Source organism: Pleurodeles waltl, chromosome 4_2, assembly GCF_031143425.1.
Source record: "Pleurodeles waltl isolate 20211129_DDA chromosome 4_2, aPleWal1.hap1.20221129, whole genome shotgun sequence".
Taxonomy (NCBI): Eukaryota; Metazoa; Chordata; class Amphibia; order Caudata; family Salamandridae; genus Pleurodeles; species Pleurodeles waltl.
The window spans coordinates 186,650,808-186,669,184 of NC_090443.1; the positions used below are offsets into that span (position 1 = coordinate 186,650,808).

General features: G+C 47.7%; 1 long non-coding RNA gene across 1 annotated transcript in view; it reads left to right on the forward strand.

Moving 5' to 3' along the window:
- Positions 1–685: 685 nt before the first annotated feature.
- The window catches only part of LOC138294111 (uncharacterized), a 130,423-nt gene continuing 112,731 nt past the window's right edge, over positions 686–18,377 (forward strand). Inside the window, exon 1 of the long non-coding RNA XR_011203193.1 lies at positions 686–996. This is a non-coding gene — a long non-coding RNA (uncharacterized lncRNA). The remainder of the gene's footprint in view (positions 997–18,377) is intronic.

Below are 18,377 nucleotides of genomic sequence, written 5' to 3' on the forward strand. Positions count from 1 at the left end.
AGACACTCAAAACACTCTGACATATAGGTTTTTATCTATGAGCACTGGGGTCCTGGCTAGCAGGATCCCAGTGACACAGTAAAAACACACTGGCACACACTCACAAACAGGCCAAAAGTGGGGGTAACCATGCTAGAAAGGGGCTACTTTCCTACACTGAGCTTCTTGGCTGCAAGTTCACATTTCTTCAGAGTAGAATGATTTAGGAGGTCATGTGTCCTTTTGTTCAGTGTCATACAGGCAGCAGTCATATTTGCATTTTGTGTAGAAAAGCAAGGTGTGTCCTTGACAAGCATATCAATACCGATATATATGCACCCACGCAAACATTGTTCAAAATGATCTCCTGCATCCAAGGGATTGTCTCCATTGGACTTTTGCTCGAGATAGTGAAGATGTTGTTTTTCTCTGGATGACTAAATTTTCCCAATAAACTCATGGTTGCCTCAATATCACACCCGTGGGTCTTTGTTTACTCATGCATGGTATTGTAGAGTGTAAACAGTTCACTCCTCTCATATTTCATCAAGTGGTAAAGCACAAATTGATTGAAGGAGTCTGCTTCTTTCTCATCAGAGTCCTTACATGCTTTGCCTTACCAGTACACTGTCTAGTCTTTATATGATCATGGCATTGCTTTGGTACACTAAAATAGGATGTTACAAGTCAGCGATTGGGGATGATAAGGACTGTGACAAATAAATATTGGTCTTACTGTACTAATGATCACTCATAAGTAATCTGAAACGTTTATCATTGGTCTCTTCCAATTATTTTGCAGGTTTTGGTGGCAGAATGCTGGTGTTTTCAGCAAGCAGCAGCGTTTGGCTCTCAGTACCACCTCACTTTCACGGATCATCTGTGACAACAGTGGTCTCACAGAGGTGCCAATAGACATCTTCAAAGGCAGTGAATATCCACAGGACTTTGTGAGCTGCAAGTCTTTAAATAAACTTGATCTCTCTGCTTGGACAGAAACAACCCCACCACCAAAAGGTAAACGGGGCACTTATGACAATGATGTTGGAATACATGATATTGCATATTAGTGGAAAAAGGAGACCTGTGAGAGATCATGTGGCGCGACAGGTCAAGATTCGTTCAATACCAAATGAAACTTGACAGAATATATCAAAATAAAGTATATGACATTTTAATGGTTAGAAGAGACCTAAGGGGAAAAATATTTCATTAATAATCTGAGATGTGGTGGCAACAGAATAAGAAATAACACTACTGGACATAGGGGCAGATTTAAAAGAAACTGGCGCATCAGCACTGATGCGTCATTTTTCTTGCATCGCCCCTGCCCCACCTAACGACACCTTGGGTGCACCGTATTTATAATATGGCACACCACGGCATACGTTAGGCCAATAGCGTCAAAATGTTTGAGCTATTGTGGCACTTTGCTCAACTAGCGTCAAACATTTTGGCACTACTGGAGCAAAGCGCAAGGAGGCCCATAGGTTAATATGGGTGCGTCATTTTAATGCCTGCTCTGAACAGGTGTTAAAAATGACACCAAAAATGGTGCAGTGAAATCTTGTAGTTTTTATTGCACCATTTTTGCAGGCCTCCTAATGCCAGAACACCCCCCTTGCATACATTATGCCTGGCGCAGGCATAATGTGGCGCAAGGGGGTGCAAAGTGGCGCAATTCATGCATTGCGCCTCTTTATAAATTTGGCATGGCAAAAACACCTTCTTAACGCCACATTAGCATAAAACAATGGCGCTAATGTGGCGCAAGGAGGCACTAGGGGCTTGCAAATCTGCCCCAAAGTGTAAAGGTAGTTTGACAGAGGGAGTGCCAGAAAGCCGAGCAGCAAGATGGCCGCTGCAGAGAGGGGCTCTGCTGGCCGATAAAATAATTAGGCAGTAATCCGCAATGGCTGGGCACCTACCAGTGCCATAAGGACCTGAGGCAACATCCGAACTTTGCAGGACTCGACTATGGCCATTATTTTTTTAAATCTGAAGCCTCGTGGCCATGGACCATCCCCTGTCTCATTGGAACCTGTGCTACGCTTGGGGAGTGGCTTTGGGGCCTGCTGACCCTGGTTCCTGTGGTCCCTCTCTATTGCTTGAGCAGGATTCCTAACTCCCCTAGTCATGGATGTGAGGGGGACTGACCCTCGTGGGAGCTCAGCAAACTGGATCCAGTAGGAAGTCTGGCCTGAATCTGTCTGTCAAGACACAGGTAGGAGGGGGCTGTGGGAGATTGCTTGTGGCACAGCCTGAGGCCCTTGAACATTAGGCTGGCCTAAATTGTTCTTGGAGGCTGTTGCTCAGCCTGCTGGGGGCTGCAGCCCCCATACATAGCCCCTGGGGTGCCCCTACTGTCCCTTGTCATCTTTGGCCCCTGTGGGTGATCAAAAGCGCATAACCTCCCTCCCCCCTGGGCTGAGGCCTAAGCCCAGGCCTGCTTCTGCCACCCATTTCCATTCACTAATGATTGGCCAGAGGTAGGGCCTTGGGAAATTGGCCTATTAAGGGGTGTACCGGGCGGGGGGAGGGGGATTGAGGTGGGACCCAGCACACTTCCATACTGTAGGAGGCTGGACTGGCTTGTAGTGAGTACCAAGGGGTACTTGCACCTTGCACCAGGCCCAGTTATCCCTTATTAGTGTATAGGGTGTCTAGCAGCTTAGGCTGATAGATAATGGTAGCTTAGCAGAGCAGCTTAGGCTGAACTAGGAGATGTGTGAAGCTACTACAGTACCACTTAGTGTCATATGCACAATATCATAAGAAAACACAATACACAGTTATACTAAAAATAAAGGTACTTTATTTTTATGACAATATGCCAAAGTATCTTAGAGTGTACCCTCAGTGAGAGGATAGGAAATATACACAAGATATATATACACAATAGCAAAAATATGCAGTATAGTCTTAGAAAACAGTGCAAACAATGTATAGTTACAATAGGATGCAATGGGGAAACATAGGGATAGGGGCAACACAAACCATATACTCCAAAAGTGGAATTCGAACCACGAATGGACCCCAAACCTATGTGACCTTGTAGAGGGTCGCTGGGACTATTAGAAAATAGTGAGAGTTAGAAAAATAACCCTCCCCAAGACCCTGAAAAGTGAGTGCAAAGTGCACTAAAGTTCCCCTAAGGACAAAGAAGTCGTGTTAGAGGAATAATGCAGGAAAGACACAAACCAACAATGCAACAACTGTGGATTTCCAATCTAGGGTACCTGTGGAACAAGGGGACCAAGTCCAAAAGTCACAAGCAAGTCGGAGATGGGCAGATGCCCAGGAAATGCCAGCTATGGGTGCAAAGAAGCTTCTACTGGACAGAAGAAGCTGAGGTTTCTGCAGGAACGAAAAGGGCTAGAGACTTCCCCTTTGGAGGACGGATCCCACTTGCAGTGGAGAGTCGTGCAGAAGTGTTTTCCCGCCGAAAGAACGCCAACAAGCCTTGCTAGCTGCAAATCGTGCGGTTAGTGTTTTTGGACGCTGCTGTGGTCCTGGAGGGACCAGGAGGTCGCACATTGAACCAGGAGAGAGAGGGGACGTCGAGCAAGACAAAGAGCTCTCACTGAAGCAGGTAGCACCCGGAGAAGTGCCAGAAACAGGCACTACAAGGATGCATGAAACGGTGCTCACCCGAAGTCACACAAAGGAGTCCCATGTCGACGGAGACCAACTTAGAAAGTCGTGCAATGCAGGTTAGAGTGCCGTGGACCCAGGCTTGGCTGTGCACAAAGGATTTCCGCCGGAAGTGCACAGGGGCCGGAGTAGCTGCAAAAGTCGCGGTTCCCAGCAATGCAGCCCAGCGAGGTGAGGCAAGGACTTACCTCCACCAAACTTGGACTGAAGAGTCACTGGACTGTGGGGGTCACTTGGACAGAGTCGCTGGATTCGAGGGACCTCGCTCGTCGTGCTGAGAGGAGACCCAAGGGATCGGTAATGCAGCTTTTTGGTGCCTGCGGTTGCAGGGGGAAGATTCCGTCGACCCACTGGAGATTTCTTCGGAGCTTCTGGTGCAGAGAGGAGGCAGACTACCCCCACAGCATGCACAAGCAGGAAAACAGTCGAGAAGGCGGCAGGATCAGCGTTACAGAGTTGCAGTAGTCGTCTTTGCTACTATGTTGCAGGTTTGCAGGCTTCCAGCGCGGTCAGCAGTCGATTCCTTGGCAGAAGGTGAAGAGAGAGATGCAGAGGAACTCGGATGAGCTCTTGCATTCGTTATCTAAAGTTTCCCCAGAGACAGAGACCCTAAATAGCCAGAAAAGAGGGTTTGGCTACTTAGGAGAGAGGATAGGCTACTAACACCTGAAGGAGCCTATCAGCAGGAGTCTCTGACGTCACCTGGTGGCACTGGCCACTCAGAGCAGTCCAGTGTGCCAGCAGCACCTCTGTTTCCAAGATGGCAGAGGTCTGGAGCACACTGGAGGAGCTCTGGACACCTCCCAGGGGAGGTGCAGGTCAGGGGAGTGGTCACTCCCCTTTCCTTTGTCCAGTTTCGCGCCAGAGCAGGGGCTAAGGGGTCCCTGAACCGGTGTAGACTGGCTTATGCAGAATTGGGCACATCTGTGCCCAAGAAAGCATTTCCAGAGGCTGGGGGAGGCTACTCCTCCCCTGCCTTCACACCATTTTCCAAAGGGAGAGGGTGTAACACCCTCTCTCAGAGGAAGTCCTTTGTTCTGCCATCCTGGGCCAGGCCTGGCTGGACCCCAGGAGGGCAGATGCCTGTCTGAGGGGTTGGCAGCAGCAGCAGCTGCAGTGAAACCCCAGGAAGGGCAGTTTGGCAGTACCAGGGTCTGTGCTACAGACCACTGGGATCATGGGATTGTGCCAACTATGCCAGGATGGCATAGAGGGGGCAATTCCATGATCATAGACATGTTACATGGCCATATTCGGAGTTACCATTGTGAAGCTACATATAGGTAGTGACCTATATGTAGTGCACGCGTGTAATGGTGTCCCCGCACTCACAAAGTTCAGGGAATTGGCTCTGAACAATGTGGGGGCACCTTGGCTAGTGCCAGGGTGCCCTCACACTAAGTAACTTTGCACCTAACCTTTACCAGGTAAAGGTTAGACATATAGGTGACTTATAAGTTACTTAAGTGCAGTGTAAAATGGCTGTGAAATAACGTGGACGTTATTTCACTCAGGCTGCAGTGGCAGGTCTGTGTAAGAATTGTCAGAGCTCCCTATGGGTGGCAAAAGAAATGCTGCAGCCCATAGGGATCTCCTGGAACCCCAATACCCTGGGTACCTCAGTACCATATACTAGGGAATTATAAGGGTGTTCCAGTAAGCCAATGTAAATTGGTAAAAATGGTCACTAGCCTGTTAGTGACAATTTGGAAAGAAATGAGAGAGCATAACCACTGAGGTTCTGATTAGCAGAGCCTCAGTGAGACAGTTAGTCACTACACAGGTAACACATTCAGGCACACTTATGAGCACTGGGGCCCTGGGTTCCCAGGGTCCCAGTGACACATACAACTAAAACAACATATATACAGTGAAAAATGGGGGTAACATGCCAGGCAAGATGGTACTTTCCTACACAACCCCCCCCCCCAAACGAAGGACAATAAGACTAGCCATGACCTGATGAGTCTTCATTGTCTAAGTGGAAATATCTGGAGAGTCCATCTGCATTGGAGTGGCTACTCCCAGGTCTATGTTCCACTGTATAGTCCATTCCCTGTAGGGATATGGACCACCTCAACAATTTAGGATTTTCACCTTTCATTTGTTTTAGCCAAAGTAGAGGTTTGTGGTCTGTCTGAACAATGAAGTGAGTGCCAAACAGGTATGGCCTCAACTTCTTCAGTGCCCAGACCACAGCAAAGGCCTCCCTCTCAATGGCAGACCAACGCTTTTCTCTAGAGGTCAACCTCCTACTAATAAAAGCAACAGGTTGATCCTGGCCCTCAGAATTAAGTTGTGATAGGACTGCCCCTACTCCTAATTCAGATGCATCAGTTTGGACATAGAATTTTTTAGAGTAACAAGGGCTTTTCAGGACAGGTGCAGAGCACATGGCCTGCTTCAGCTCCTCAAAAGCTTTCTGACAGTTTGCTGTCCATAATACCTTTTTAGGCATTTTCTTGGATGTGAGGTCATTAAGAGGGGCTGCAATGGAGCCATAGTTCTTATTGAACCTCCTGTAATACCCAGTGAGGCCTAGGAAGGCTCTCACCTGAGTCTGAGTGGTAGGGGGAACCCAATCAATAATTGTTTGGATTTTCCCCTGAAGTGGTGCAATCTGTTCCCCACCAACAAGGTGTCCCAGATAAACCACCTTACCCTGCCCTATCTGGCACTTTGAAGCCTTGATAGTGAGGCCTGCCTTTTGCAGGGCCTCCAAAACTTTCCATAGGTGGACGAGGTGATCATCCCAGCTGGAGCTAAAGACAGCTATATCGTCCAAATATGCTGCACTGAAAGCTTCCAGCCCTTGCAGGACTGTGTTCACCAACCTCTGAAAAGTGGCAGGTGCATTTTTCAAACCAAAAGGCATTACAGTAAACTGGTAATGTCCTCCAATGGTTGAAAATGCAGTCTTAGGTTTAGCATCTTCTGACAATTTGATCTGCCAATACCCTGCAGTCAAGTCAAAAGTGCTTAGATACTTGGCAGATGCCAGTGTATCTATGAGCTCATCTGCCCTGGGTATAGGGTGAGCATCAGTTTTGGTTACTAAGTTGAGACCTCTATAGTCTACACAAAACCGCATTTCCTTTTTTCCATCTTTGGAATGGGGTTTTGGTACCAGTACCACAGGAGAAGCCCATGGACTGTCAGAGTGCTCAACCACTCCTAGTTCTAACATTTTCTGGACCTCTTGCTTTATGCAGTCCCTGACATGGTCAGGCTGCCTATAGATCTTACTTTTGACAGGCAAGCTGTCTCCAGTATCTATAGTGTGCTCACACCAAGAAGTGGTACCTGGCACAGTAGAGAAGAGTTCAGAGAATTGATCTAGGAGATTTATGCAATTGTCTTTATGCTCAGCAGTAAGGCAATCAGCCAAAACTACACCTTCCACCAGAGCATCTTGTTCTGTGGAAGAGAAGAGATCAGGTAGAGGATCACTGTCTTCTTCCTGTCCCTCATCTGTTGCCATGAGCAGGGAGAGATCAGCCCTGTCATAGTAGGGTTTCAGGCGGTTGACATGGAGCACCCTAAGGGGACTCCTGGCAGTGCCTAAGTCAACTAAATAGGTGACTTCTCCCTTCTTTTCAACAATTGTGTGGGGACCACTCCATTTATCTTGGAGTGCTCTTGGGGCCACAGGCTCCAAGACCCACACTTTCTGCCATGGTTGGTACTGAACCAAAACAGCCTTCTGATCATGCCATTGCTTCTGGAGCTCTTGGCTGGCCTGAAGGTTTTTACTGGCCTTTTTCATGTACTCAGCCATCCTTGATCTGAGGCCAAGTACATAATCCACAATATCCTGCTTAGGAGCTTTTAAAGGTTGTTCCCAACCCTCCTTTACAAGTGTGAGTGGACCCCTAACAGGGTGTCCAAAAAGAAGTTCAAAGGGGCTGAAGCCCACTCCTTTCTGGGGTACCTCCCTGTAGGCAAAAAGGAGGCATGGTAGAAGGATATCCCATCTCCTGCGGAGTTTTTCAGGGAGACCCATAATCATGCCTTTGAGAGTTTTATTAAATCTCTCCACCAGTCCATTTGTTTGTGGATGATAGGGTGTTGTGAACTTGTACGTTACACCACACTCCTTCCACATGGCCTTTAAGTATGCAGACATGAAATTGCTTCCCCTGTCTGATACCACTTCCTTTGGGAAGCCCACCCTGGAAAATATTCCCAGGAGGGCCTTTGCCACTACAGGTGCTGTAGTGGTCCTTAAAGGAATAGCTTCAGGATATCTTGTGGCATGGTCCACTACCACCAAGATAAACCTATTGCCTGAAGCAGTAGGAGGGTCAAGGGGGCCAACTATGTCAACCCCTACCCTTTCAAAGGGAACCCCAACCACAGGCAGTGGAATAAGGGGTGCCTTTGGGGTGCCACCTGTCTTGCCACTGGCTTGACAGGTTTCACAGGACTTACAAAATTCCTTTGTGTCCTCAGACATCCTAGGCCAATGAAATAATGGAACCAGTCTGTCCCAAGTTTTCATTTGACCCAGGTGCCCAGCTAGGGGAATGTCATGTGCCAGGGTTAGGAGGAACTTTCTGTACTCCTGAGGAATCACTAATCTCCTGGCAGCTCCAGGTTTAGGATCCCTATGCTCAGTGTACAAGAGGTTGTCCTCCCAGTAAACTCTGTGAGAGTCACTGACATCCCCATTAGCCTGTTTGACAGCTTGCTGTCTGAGACCCTCTAATGTGGGACAGCTTTGCTGTGGCAAAACTCAGCTCCTCTCTGGCAGGCCCCCCTTCACCCAAAAGCTCAGCAGTGTCTGCTTCCAGCTCCTCTGGTGTAGGTTCTGCACAGGGAGGGAATTCTTCTTCCTCAGAAGTAGAATCCACTGTAGAGGGAGGGATAGTAGGAAGTGGTGTGCTTCTACTAGCCCTAGCTTTAGGGAGCACTTGGTCCATTGTTCCAGGATCCAAGCTTCCCTGTCCTTTTTGCTTTTTGGCCTGAGCCCTTGTCAAAGCAAAAATATGCCCTGGGATGCCCAGCATTGCTGCATGGGCCTCCAACTCCACATCTGACCAAGCTGATGTCTCCAAATCATTCCCTAATAGACAGTCTACAGGTAAATATGAAGCTACCACAACTTTCTTTGGACCAGTAACCCCCCCCCCCAGTTGAGATTTACAACAGCCATGGGGTGGCTAAGTGTGTTGTTGTGAGCATCGGTTACTTGGTACTGGTGACCAAGTAGGTGTTGTTCAGGGTGGACCGGTTTCTCTATGACCATAGTCACACTGGCACCAGTGTCCCTGTAGGCCTGAACCTCAACACCATTTATTAGGGGTAGCTGCTTGTACTTATCCATATTAAGGGGACAAGCAACTAAGGTGGCTAAATCAATAGCCCCCTCAGAGACTAACACAGCCTCTGTGGCCTCCCTAACAAGGCCAACCCCAACTAAGTTACCAATAGTGAGCCCAGCTACTCCCTTGGATTGGCTATTAGTAGGTTTGCTCCCACCACCACTGCTATTAGTAGGGACACTAGGTGTAGCAGTAGGGGTTGTAGTGGTAGGAGGCTTGGTGCCTTTCTTTGGACAACTGGGATCTGTTGTCCAATGGCCTTTTATTTTACATAAATAGCACCATGGTTTCTTTTCCTTGTTCTGATTAAAAGAGGATTTGGGCCCCCCACCCCCACCAGAGTGTTTTTGTGGGCCTGATGAAGACTCATTTTTAGATTTGTCCCCACCCTTGTCAGAAGACTTACCATCCTTCTTTTTGTTGCCATCTTTGTCACCCCCTGTATGAACTTTTCTGTTCACCCTTGTTCTGACCCATTTGTCTGACTTCTTTCCCAATTCTTGGGGAGAGGTCAGATCAGAGTCCACCAAGTACTGGTGCAACAAATCAGACACACAATTATTAAGAATATGCTCTCTCAGGGTCAAGTTATACAGGCTGTCATAATCAGTAACTTTACTGCCACGTAACCACCCCTCCAAGGCCTTCACTGAATGGTCAATGAAATCAACCCAGTCTTGTGAAGACTCCTTTTTGGTCTCTCTGAACTTTATCCTGTATTGTTCAGTGGTTAAGCCATAATCATCCAGGAGTGCATTCTTAAGAACTTGGAAATTATTAGCATCATTTTCTTTCACAGTAAGGAGCCAATCCCTACCTTTTCCACTAAATGATAGCCATAGGATAGCAGCCCACTGCCTTTGAGGGACATCCTGTACAACACAGGCCCTCTCAAGTGCAGCAAACCACTTGTTAATGTCACCCCCCTCCTTATAAGGGGGAACTATCTTGTGCAGATTCCTGGAATCATGCTCTTTTGCAGGATGACTATGGGGAATACTGCTGCTGCCACCATGGGTTTCTAAACCCAGTTTCTGTCTCTCCTTCTCTACTTCTAAAGTCTGTCTATCCAAATCCAGCTGTTGCTTCTTGAGCTTCAGTCTGGTTTGTTCCACTCTCAATCTATTGAGCTCCCTTTCTAACAATCTGTCATCAGGGTGGGTGGGAGGGACATGCCTTGAAACAGAAGTATGGTGAGAATGGACAGAAGGAGACCTGTCCCTTACAGAAGCCACCCTAACAGCTTGGCTAACAGAAACATCACTACCAGTATGGTGAGAATAAATGCTTTTGCTATGATGTGAGACAACACTATTTGTATGGTGTGGCTCATCATCATTACCAACTATGCTAGACTGTCTAGTAATGGGCAGGCTAGGAAGTTTCTTTCCAGAATCTTTTCCTGGGGGAGTCCCTGGATCAGATTGAGAACCATTAGCTACTTTTTCTACAGATGGGGCACTTCTAGCCTTATCCTGTTCTCTAAGCATGCTAATTAACAGTTCCACGGAAGGATTCTTCCCTACACTCAAACCTCTCTCTACACAGAGACTCCTTGCTCCTTTCCAGCTAAGGTGGTCATATGCAAGTTTGGACAGATCAACATTTTGGCCTGTGCCAGACATTTTTAGAGAGAGTTAAAGTGATAGTAAAAGATAAAAAGTTTGTCAGAGCTTTTAGAAAGACAGAGAAAAAACTTTTAAAACTTTTTAGAACTTTTTAGAAAGTTAGAAGTACTTTTCAGCACTTAGAAAAGAGTGAAAAGAGGAAATGCAAAACTTTTTGGCTATGTGTATATACACTGACCTTGTTTTGTATATTTTTCTCTTATGAAAAGTACAATGACAAGAGTGGTAAGTAGTCTCAAAGCACTTATCCCACCGCTGCACAATCAATGTAGGAGGCTGGACTGGCTTGTAGTGAGTACCAAGGGGTACTTGCACCTTGCACCAGGCCCAGTTATCCCTTATTAGTGTATAGGGTGTCTAGCAGCTTAGGCTGATAGATAATGGTAGCTTAGCAGAGCAGCTTAGGCTGAACTAGGAGACGTGTGAAGCTACTACAGTACCACTTAGTGTCATATGCACAATATCATAAGAAAACACAATACACAGTTATACTAAAAATAAAGGTACTTTATTTTTATGACAATATGACAAAGTATCTTAGAGTGTACCCTCAGTGAGAGGATAGGAAATATACACAAGATATATATACACAATAGCAAAAATATGCAGTATAGTCTTAGAAAACAGTGCAAACAATGTATAGTTACAATAGGATGCAATGGGGAAACATAGGGATAGGGGCAACACAAACCATTTACTCCAAAAGTGGAATGCGAACCACGAATGGACCCCAAACCTATGTGACCTTGTAGAGGGTCGCTGGGACTATTAGAAAATAGTGAGAGTTAGAAAAATAACCCTCCCCAAAATCCTGAAAAGTTAGTGCAAAGTGCACTAAAGTTCCCCTAAGGACAAAGAAGTCGTGTTAGAGGAATAATGCAGGAAAGACACAAACCAACAATGCAACAACTGTGGATTTCCAATCTAGGGTACCTGTGGAACAAGGGGACCAAGTCCAAAAGTCACAAGCAAGTCGGAGATGGGCAGATGCCCAGGAAATGCCAGCTGCGGGTGCAAAGAAGCTTCTACTGGAGAGAAGAAGCTGAGATTTCTGCAGGAACGAAAAGGGCTAGAGACTTCCCCTTTGGTGGACGGATCCGTCTCGCCGTAGAGAGTCGTGCAGAAGTGTTTTCCCGCCAAAAGAAGGCCAACAAGCCTCGCTAGCTTCAAATCGTGCAGTTAGCGTTTTTGGACGCTGCTGTGGCCCTGGAGGGACCAGGAGGTCGCAAATTGGACCAGGAGAGAGAAGGGACGTCGAGCAAGACAAGGAGCCCTCTCAGCAGCAGGTAGCACCCGGAGAAGTGCCAGAAACAGGCACTACGAGGATGCGTGAAACGGTGCTCACCCGAAGTCACACAAAGGAGTCCCACGTCGCCGGAGACCAACTTAGAAAGTCGTGCAATGCAGGTTAGAGTGCCGTGGACCCTGGCTTGGCTGTGCACAAAGGATTTCTGCCGGAAGTGCATAGGGGCCGGAGTAGCTGCAAAAGTCGCGGTTCCCAGCAATGCAGCCCAGCGAGGTGAGGCAAGGACTTACCTCCACCAAACTTGGACTGAAGAGTCACTGGACTGTGGGGGTCACTTGGACAGAGTCGCTGGATTCGAGGGACCTCGCTCGTCGTGCTGAGAGGAGACCCAAGGGACCGGTAATGCAGCTTTTTGGTGCCTGCGGTTGCAGGGGGAAGATTCCGTCGACCCACGGGAGATTTCTTCGGAGCTTCTGGTGCAGAGAGGAGGCAGACTACCCCCACAGCATGCACAAGTAGGAAAACAGTCGAGAAGGCGGCAGGATCAGCGTTACAGAGTTGCAGTAGTCGTCTTTGCTACTATGTTGCAGGTTTGCAGGCTTCCAGCGCGGTCAGCAGTCGATTCCTTGGCAGAAGGTAAAGAGAGAGATGCAGAGGAACTCGGATGAGCTCTTGCATTCGTTATCTAAAGTTTCCCCAGAGACAGAGACCCTAAATAGCCAGAAAAGAGGGTTTGGCTACTTAGGAGAGAGGATAGGCTACTAACACCTGAAGGAGCCTATCAGCAGGAGTCTCTGACGTCACCTGGTGGCACTGGCCACTCAGAGCAGTCCAGTGTGCCAGCAGCACCTCTGTTTCCAAGATGGCAGAGGTCTGGAGCACACTGGAGGAGCTCTGGACACCTCCCAGGGGAGGTGCAGGTCAGGGGAGTGGTCACTCCCCTTTCCTTTGTCCAGTTTCGCGCCAGAGCAGGGGCTAAGGGGTCCCTGAACCGGTGTAGACTGGCTTATGCAGAATTGGGCACATCTGTGCCCAAGAAAGCATTTCCAGAGGCTGGGGGAGGCTACTCCTCCCCTGCCTTCACACCATTTTCCAAAGGGAGAGGGTGTAACACCCTCTCTCAGAGGAAGTCCTTTGTTCTGCCATCCTGGGCCAGGCCTGGCTGGACCCCAGGAGGGCAGATGCCTGTCTGAGGGGTTGGCAGCAGCAGCAGCTGCAGTGAAACCCCAGGAAGGGCAGTTTGGCAGTACCAGGGTCTGTGCTACAGACCACTGGGATCATGGGATTGTGCCAACTATGCCAGGATGGCATAGAGGGGGCAATTCCATGATCATAGACATGTTACATGGCCATATTCGGAGTTACCATTGTGAAGCTACATATAGGTAGTGACCTATATGTAGTGCACGCGTGTAATGGTGTCCCCGCACTCACAAAGTTCAGGGAATTGGCTCTGAACAATGTGGGGGCACCTTGGCTAGTGCCAGGGTGCCCTCACACTAAGTAACTTTGCACCTAACCTTTACCAGGTAAAGGTTAGACATATAGGTGACTTATAAGTTACTTAAGTGCAGTGTAAAATGGCTGTGAAATAACGTGGACGTTATTTCACTCAGGCTGCAGTGGCAGGCCTGTGTAAGAATTGTCAGAGCTCCCTATGGGTGGCAAAAGAAATGCTGCAGCCCATAGGGATCTCCTGGAACCCCAATACCCTGGGTACCTCAGTACCATATACTAGGGAATTATAAGGGTGTTCCAGTAAGCCAATGTAAATTGGTAAAAATGGTCACTAGCCTGTTAGTGACAATTTGGAAAGAAATGAGAGAGCATAACCACTGAGGTTCTGATTAGCAGAGCCTCAGTGAGACAGTTAGTCACTACACAGGTAACACATTCAGGCACACTTATGAGCACTGGGGCCCTGGGTTCCCAGGGTCCCAGTGACACATACAACTAAAACAACATATATACAGTGAAAAATGGGGGTAACATGCCAGGCAAGATGGTACTTTCCTACACAACCCCCCCCCCCAAACGAAGGACAATAAGACTAGCCATGACCTGATGAGTCTTCATTGTCTAAGTGGAAATATCTGGAGAGTCCATCTGCAGTGGAGTGGCTACTCCCAGGTCTATGTTCCACTGTATAGTCCATTCCCTGTAGGGATATGGACCACCTCAACAATTTAGGATTTTCACCTTTCATTTGTTTTAGCCAAAGTAGAGGTTTGTGGTCTGTCTGAACAATGAAGTGAGTGCCAAACAGGTATGGCCTCAACTTCTTCAGTGCCCAGACCACAGCAAAGGCCTCCCTCTCAATGGCAGACCAACGCTTTTCTCTAGGGGTCAACCTCCTACTAATAAAAGCAACAGGTTGATCCTGGCCCTCAGAATTAAGTTGTGATAGGACTGCCCCTACTCCTAATTCAGATGCATCAGTTTGGACATAGAATTTTTTAGAGTAACAAGGGCTTTTCAGGACAGGTGCAGAGCACATGGCCTGCTTCAGCTCCTCAAAAGCTTTTTGACAGTTTGCTGTCCATAATACCTTTTTAGGCATTTTCTTGGATGTGAGGTCATTAAGAGGGGCTGCAATGGAGCCATAGTTCTTAATGAACCTCCTGTAATACCCAGTGAGGCCTAGGAAGGCTCTCACCTGAGTCTGAGTGGTAGGGGGAACCCAATCAATAATTGTTTGGATTTTCCCCTGAAGTGGTGCAATCTGTTCCCCACCAACAAGGTGTCCCAGATAAACCACCTTACCCTGCCCTATCTGGCACTTTGAAGCCTTGATAGTGAGGCCTGCCTTTTGCAGGGCCTCAAAACTTTCCATAGGTGGACGAGGTGATCATCCCAGCTGGAGCTAAAGACAGCTATATCGTCCAAATATGCTGCACTGAAAGCTTCCAGCCCTTGCAGGACTGTGTTCACCAACCTCTGAAAAGTGGCAGGTGCATTTTTCAAACCAAAAGGCATTACAGTAAACTGGTAATGTCCTCCAATGGTTGAAAATGCAGTCTTAGGTTTAGCATCTTCTGACAATTTGATCTGCCAATACCCTGCAGTCAAGTCAAAAGTGCTTAGATACTTGGCAGATGCCAGTGTATCTATGAGCTCATCTGCCCTGGGTATAGGGTGAGCATCAGGTTTGGTTACTAAGTTGAGACCTCTATAGTCTACACAAAACCGCATTTCCTTTTTTCCATCTTTGGAATGGGGTTTTGGTACCAGTACCACAGGAGAAGCCCATGGACTGTCAGAGTGCTCAACCACTCCTAGTTCTAACATTTTCTGGACCTCTTGCTTTATGCAGTCCCTGACATGGTCAGGCTGCCTATAGATCTTACTTTTGACAGGCAAGCTGTCTCCAGTATCTATAGTGTGCTCACACCAAGAAGTGGTACCTGGCACAGTAGAGAAGAGTTCAGAGAATTGATCTAGGAGATTTATGCAATTGTCTTCCTGCTCAGCAGTAAGGCAATCAGCCAAAACTACACCTTCCACCAGAGCATCTTGTTCTGCGGAAGAGAAGAGATCAGGTAGAGGATCACTGTCTTCTTCCTGTCCCTCATCTGTTGCCATGAGCAGGGTGAGATCAGCCCTGTCATAGTAGAGTTTCAGGCGGTTGACATGGAGCACCCTAAGGGGACTCCTGGCAGTGCCTAAGTCAACTAAATAGGTGACTTCTCCCTTCTTTTCAACAATTGTGTGGGGACCACTCCATTTATCTTGGAGTGCTCTTGGGGCCACAGGCTCCAAGACCCACACTCTCTGCCCTGGTTGGTACTGAACCAAAACAGCCTTCTGATCATGCCATTGCTTCTGGAGCTCTTGGCTGGCCTGAAGGTTTTTACTGGCCTTTTTCATGTACTCAGCCATCCTTGATCTGAGGCCAAGTACATAATCCACAATATCCTGCTTAGGAGCTTTTAAAGGTTGTTCCCAACCCTCCTTTACAAGTGTGAGTGGACCCCTAACAGGGTGTCCAAAAAGAAGTTCAAAGGGGCTGAAGCCCACTCCTTTCTGGGGTACCTCCCTGTAGGCAAAAAGGAGGCATGGTAGAAGGATATCCCATCTCCTGCGGAGTTTTTCAGGGAGACCCATAATCATGCCTTTGAGAGTTTTATTAAATCTCTCCACCAGTCCATTTGTTTGTGGATGATAGGGTGTTGTGAACTTGTACGTTACACCACACTCCTTCCACATGGCCTTTAAGTATGCAGACATGAAATTGCTTCCCCTGTCTGATACCACTTCCTTTGGGAAGCCCACCCTGGAAAATATTCCCAGGAGGGCCTTTGCCACTACAGGTGCTGTAGTGGTCCTTAAAGGAATAGCTTCAGGATATCTTGTGGCATGGTCCACTACCACCAAGATAAACCTATTGCCTGAAGCAGTAGGAGGGTCAAGGGGGCCAACTATGTCAACCCCTACCCTTTCAAAGGGAACCCCAACCACAGGCAGTGGAATAAGGGGTGCCTTTGGGGTGCCACCTGTCTTGCCACTGGCTTGACAGGTTTCACAGGACTTACAAAATTCCTTTGTGTCCTCAGACATCCTAGGCCAATGAAATAATGGAACCAGTCTGTCCCAAGTTTTCATTTGACCCAGGTGCCCAGCTAGGGGAATGTCATGTGCCAGGGTTAGGAGGAACTTTCTGTACTCCTGAGGAATCACTAATCTCCTGGCAGCTCCAGGTTTAGGATCCCTATGCTCAGTGTACAAGAGGTTGTCCTCCCAGTAAACTCTGTGAGAGTCACTGACATCCCCATTAGCCTGTTTGACAGCTTGCTGTCTGAGACCCTCTAATGTGGGACAGGTTTGCTGTGCCACACTCAGCTCCTCTCTGGCAGGCCCCCCTTCACCCAAAAGCTCAGCAGTGTCTGCTTCCAGCTCCTCTGGTGTAGGTTCTGCACAGGGAGGGAATTCTTCTTCCTCAGAAGTAGAATCCACTGTAGAGGGAGGGATAGTAGGAAGTGGTTTGCTTCTACTAGCCCTAGCTTTAGGGAGCACTTGGTCCATTGTTCCAGGATCCAAGCTTCCCTGTCCTTTTTGCTTTTTGGCCTGAGCCCTTGTCAAAGCAAAAATATGCCCTGGGATGCCCAGCATTGCTGCATGGGCCTCCAACTCCACATCTGACCAAGCTGATGTCTCCAAATCATTCCCTAATAGACAGTCTACAGGTAAATCTGAAGCTACCACAACTTTCTTTGGACCAGTAACCCCCCCCAGTTGAGATTTACAACAGCCATGGGGTGGCTAAGTGTGTTGTTGTGAGCATCAGTTACTTGGTACTGGTGACCAAGTAGGTGTTGTTCAGGGTGGACCAGTTTCTCTATGACCATAGTCACACTGGCACCAGTGTCCCTGTAGGCCTGAACCTCAACACCATTTATTAGGGGTAGCTGCTTGTACTTATCCATATTAAGGGGACAAGCAACTAAGGTGGCTAAATCAATAGCCCCCTCAGAGACTAACACAGCCTCTGTGGCCTCCCTAACAAGGCCAACCCCAACTAAGTTACCAATAGTGAGCCCAGCTACTCCCTTGGATTGGCTATTAGTAGGTTTGCTCCCACCACCACTGCTATTAGTAGGGACACTAGGTGTAGCAGTAGGGGTTGTAGTGGTAGGAGGCTTGGTGCCTTTCTTTGGACAACTGGGATCTGTTGTCCAATGGCCTTTTATTTTACATAAATAGCACCATGGTTTCTTTTCCTTGTTCTGATTAAAAGAGGATTTGGGCCCCCCACCCCCACCAGAGTGTTTTTGAGGGCCTGATGAAGACTCATTTTTAGATTTGTCCCCACCCTTGTCAGAAGACTTACCATCCTTCTTTTTGTTGCCATCTTTGTCACCCCCTGTATGAACTTTTCTGTTCACCCTTGTTCTGACCCATTTGTCTGCCTTCTTTCCCAATTCTTGGGGAGAGGTCAGATCAGAGTCCACCAAGTACTGGTGCAACATATCAGACACACAATTATTAAGAATATGCTCTCTCAGGGTCAAGTTATACAGGCTGTCATAATCAGTAACTTTACTGCCATGTAACCACCCCTCCAAGGCCTTCACTGAATGGTCAATGAAATCAACCCAGTCTTGTGAAGACTCCTTTTTGGTCTCTCTGAACTTTATCCTGTATTGTTCAGTGGTTAAGCCATAACCATCCAGGAGTGCATTCTTAAGAACTTGGAAATTATTAGCATCATTTTCTTTCACAGTAAGGAGCCTATCCCTACCTTTTCCACTAAATGATAGCCATAGGATAGCAGCCCACTGCCTTTGAGGGACATCCTGTACAACACAGGCCCTCTCAAGTGCAGCAAACCACTTGTTAATGTCACCCCCCTCCTTATAAGGGGGAACTATCTTGTGCAGATTCCTGGAATCATGCTCTTTTGCAGGATGACTATGGGGAATACTGCTGCTGCCACCATGGGTTTCTAAACCCAGTTTCTGTCTCTCCTTCTCTACTTCTAAAGTCTGTCTATCCAAATCCAGCTGTTGCTTCTTGAGCTTCAGTCTGGTTTGTTCCACTCTCAATCTA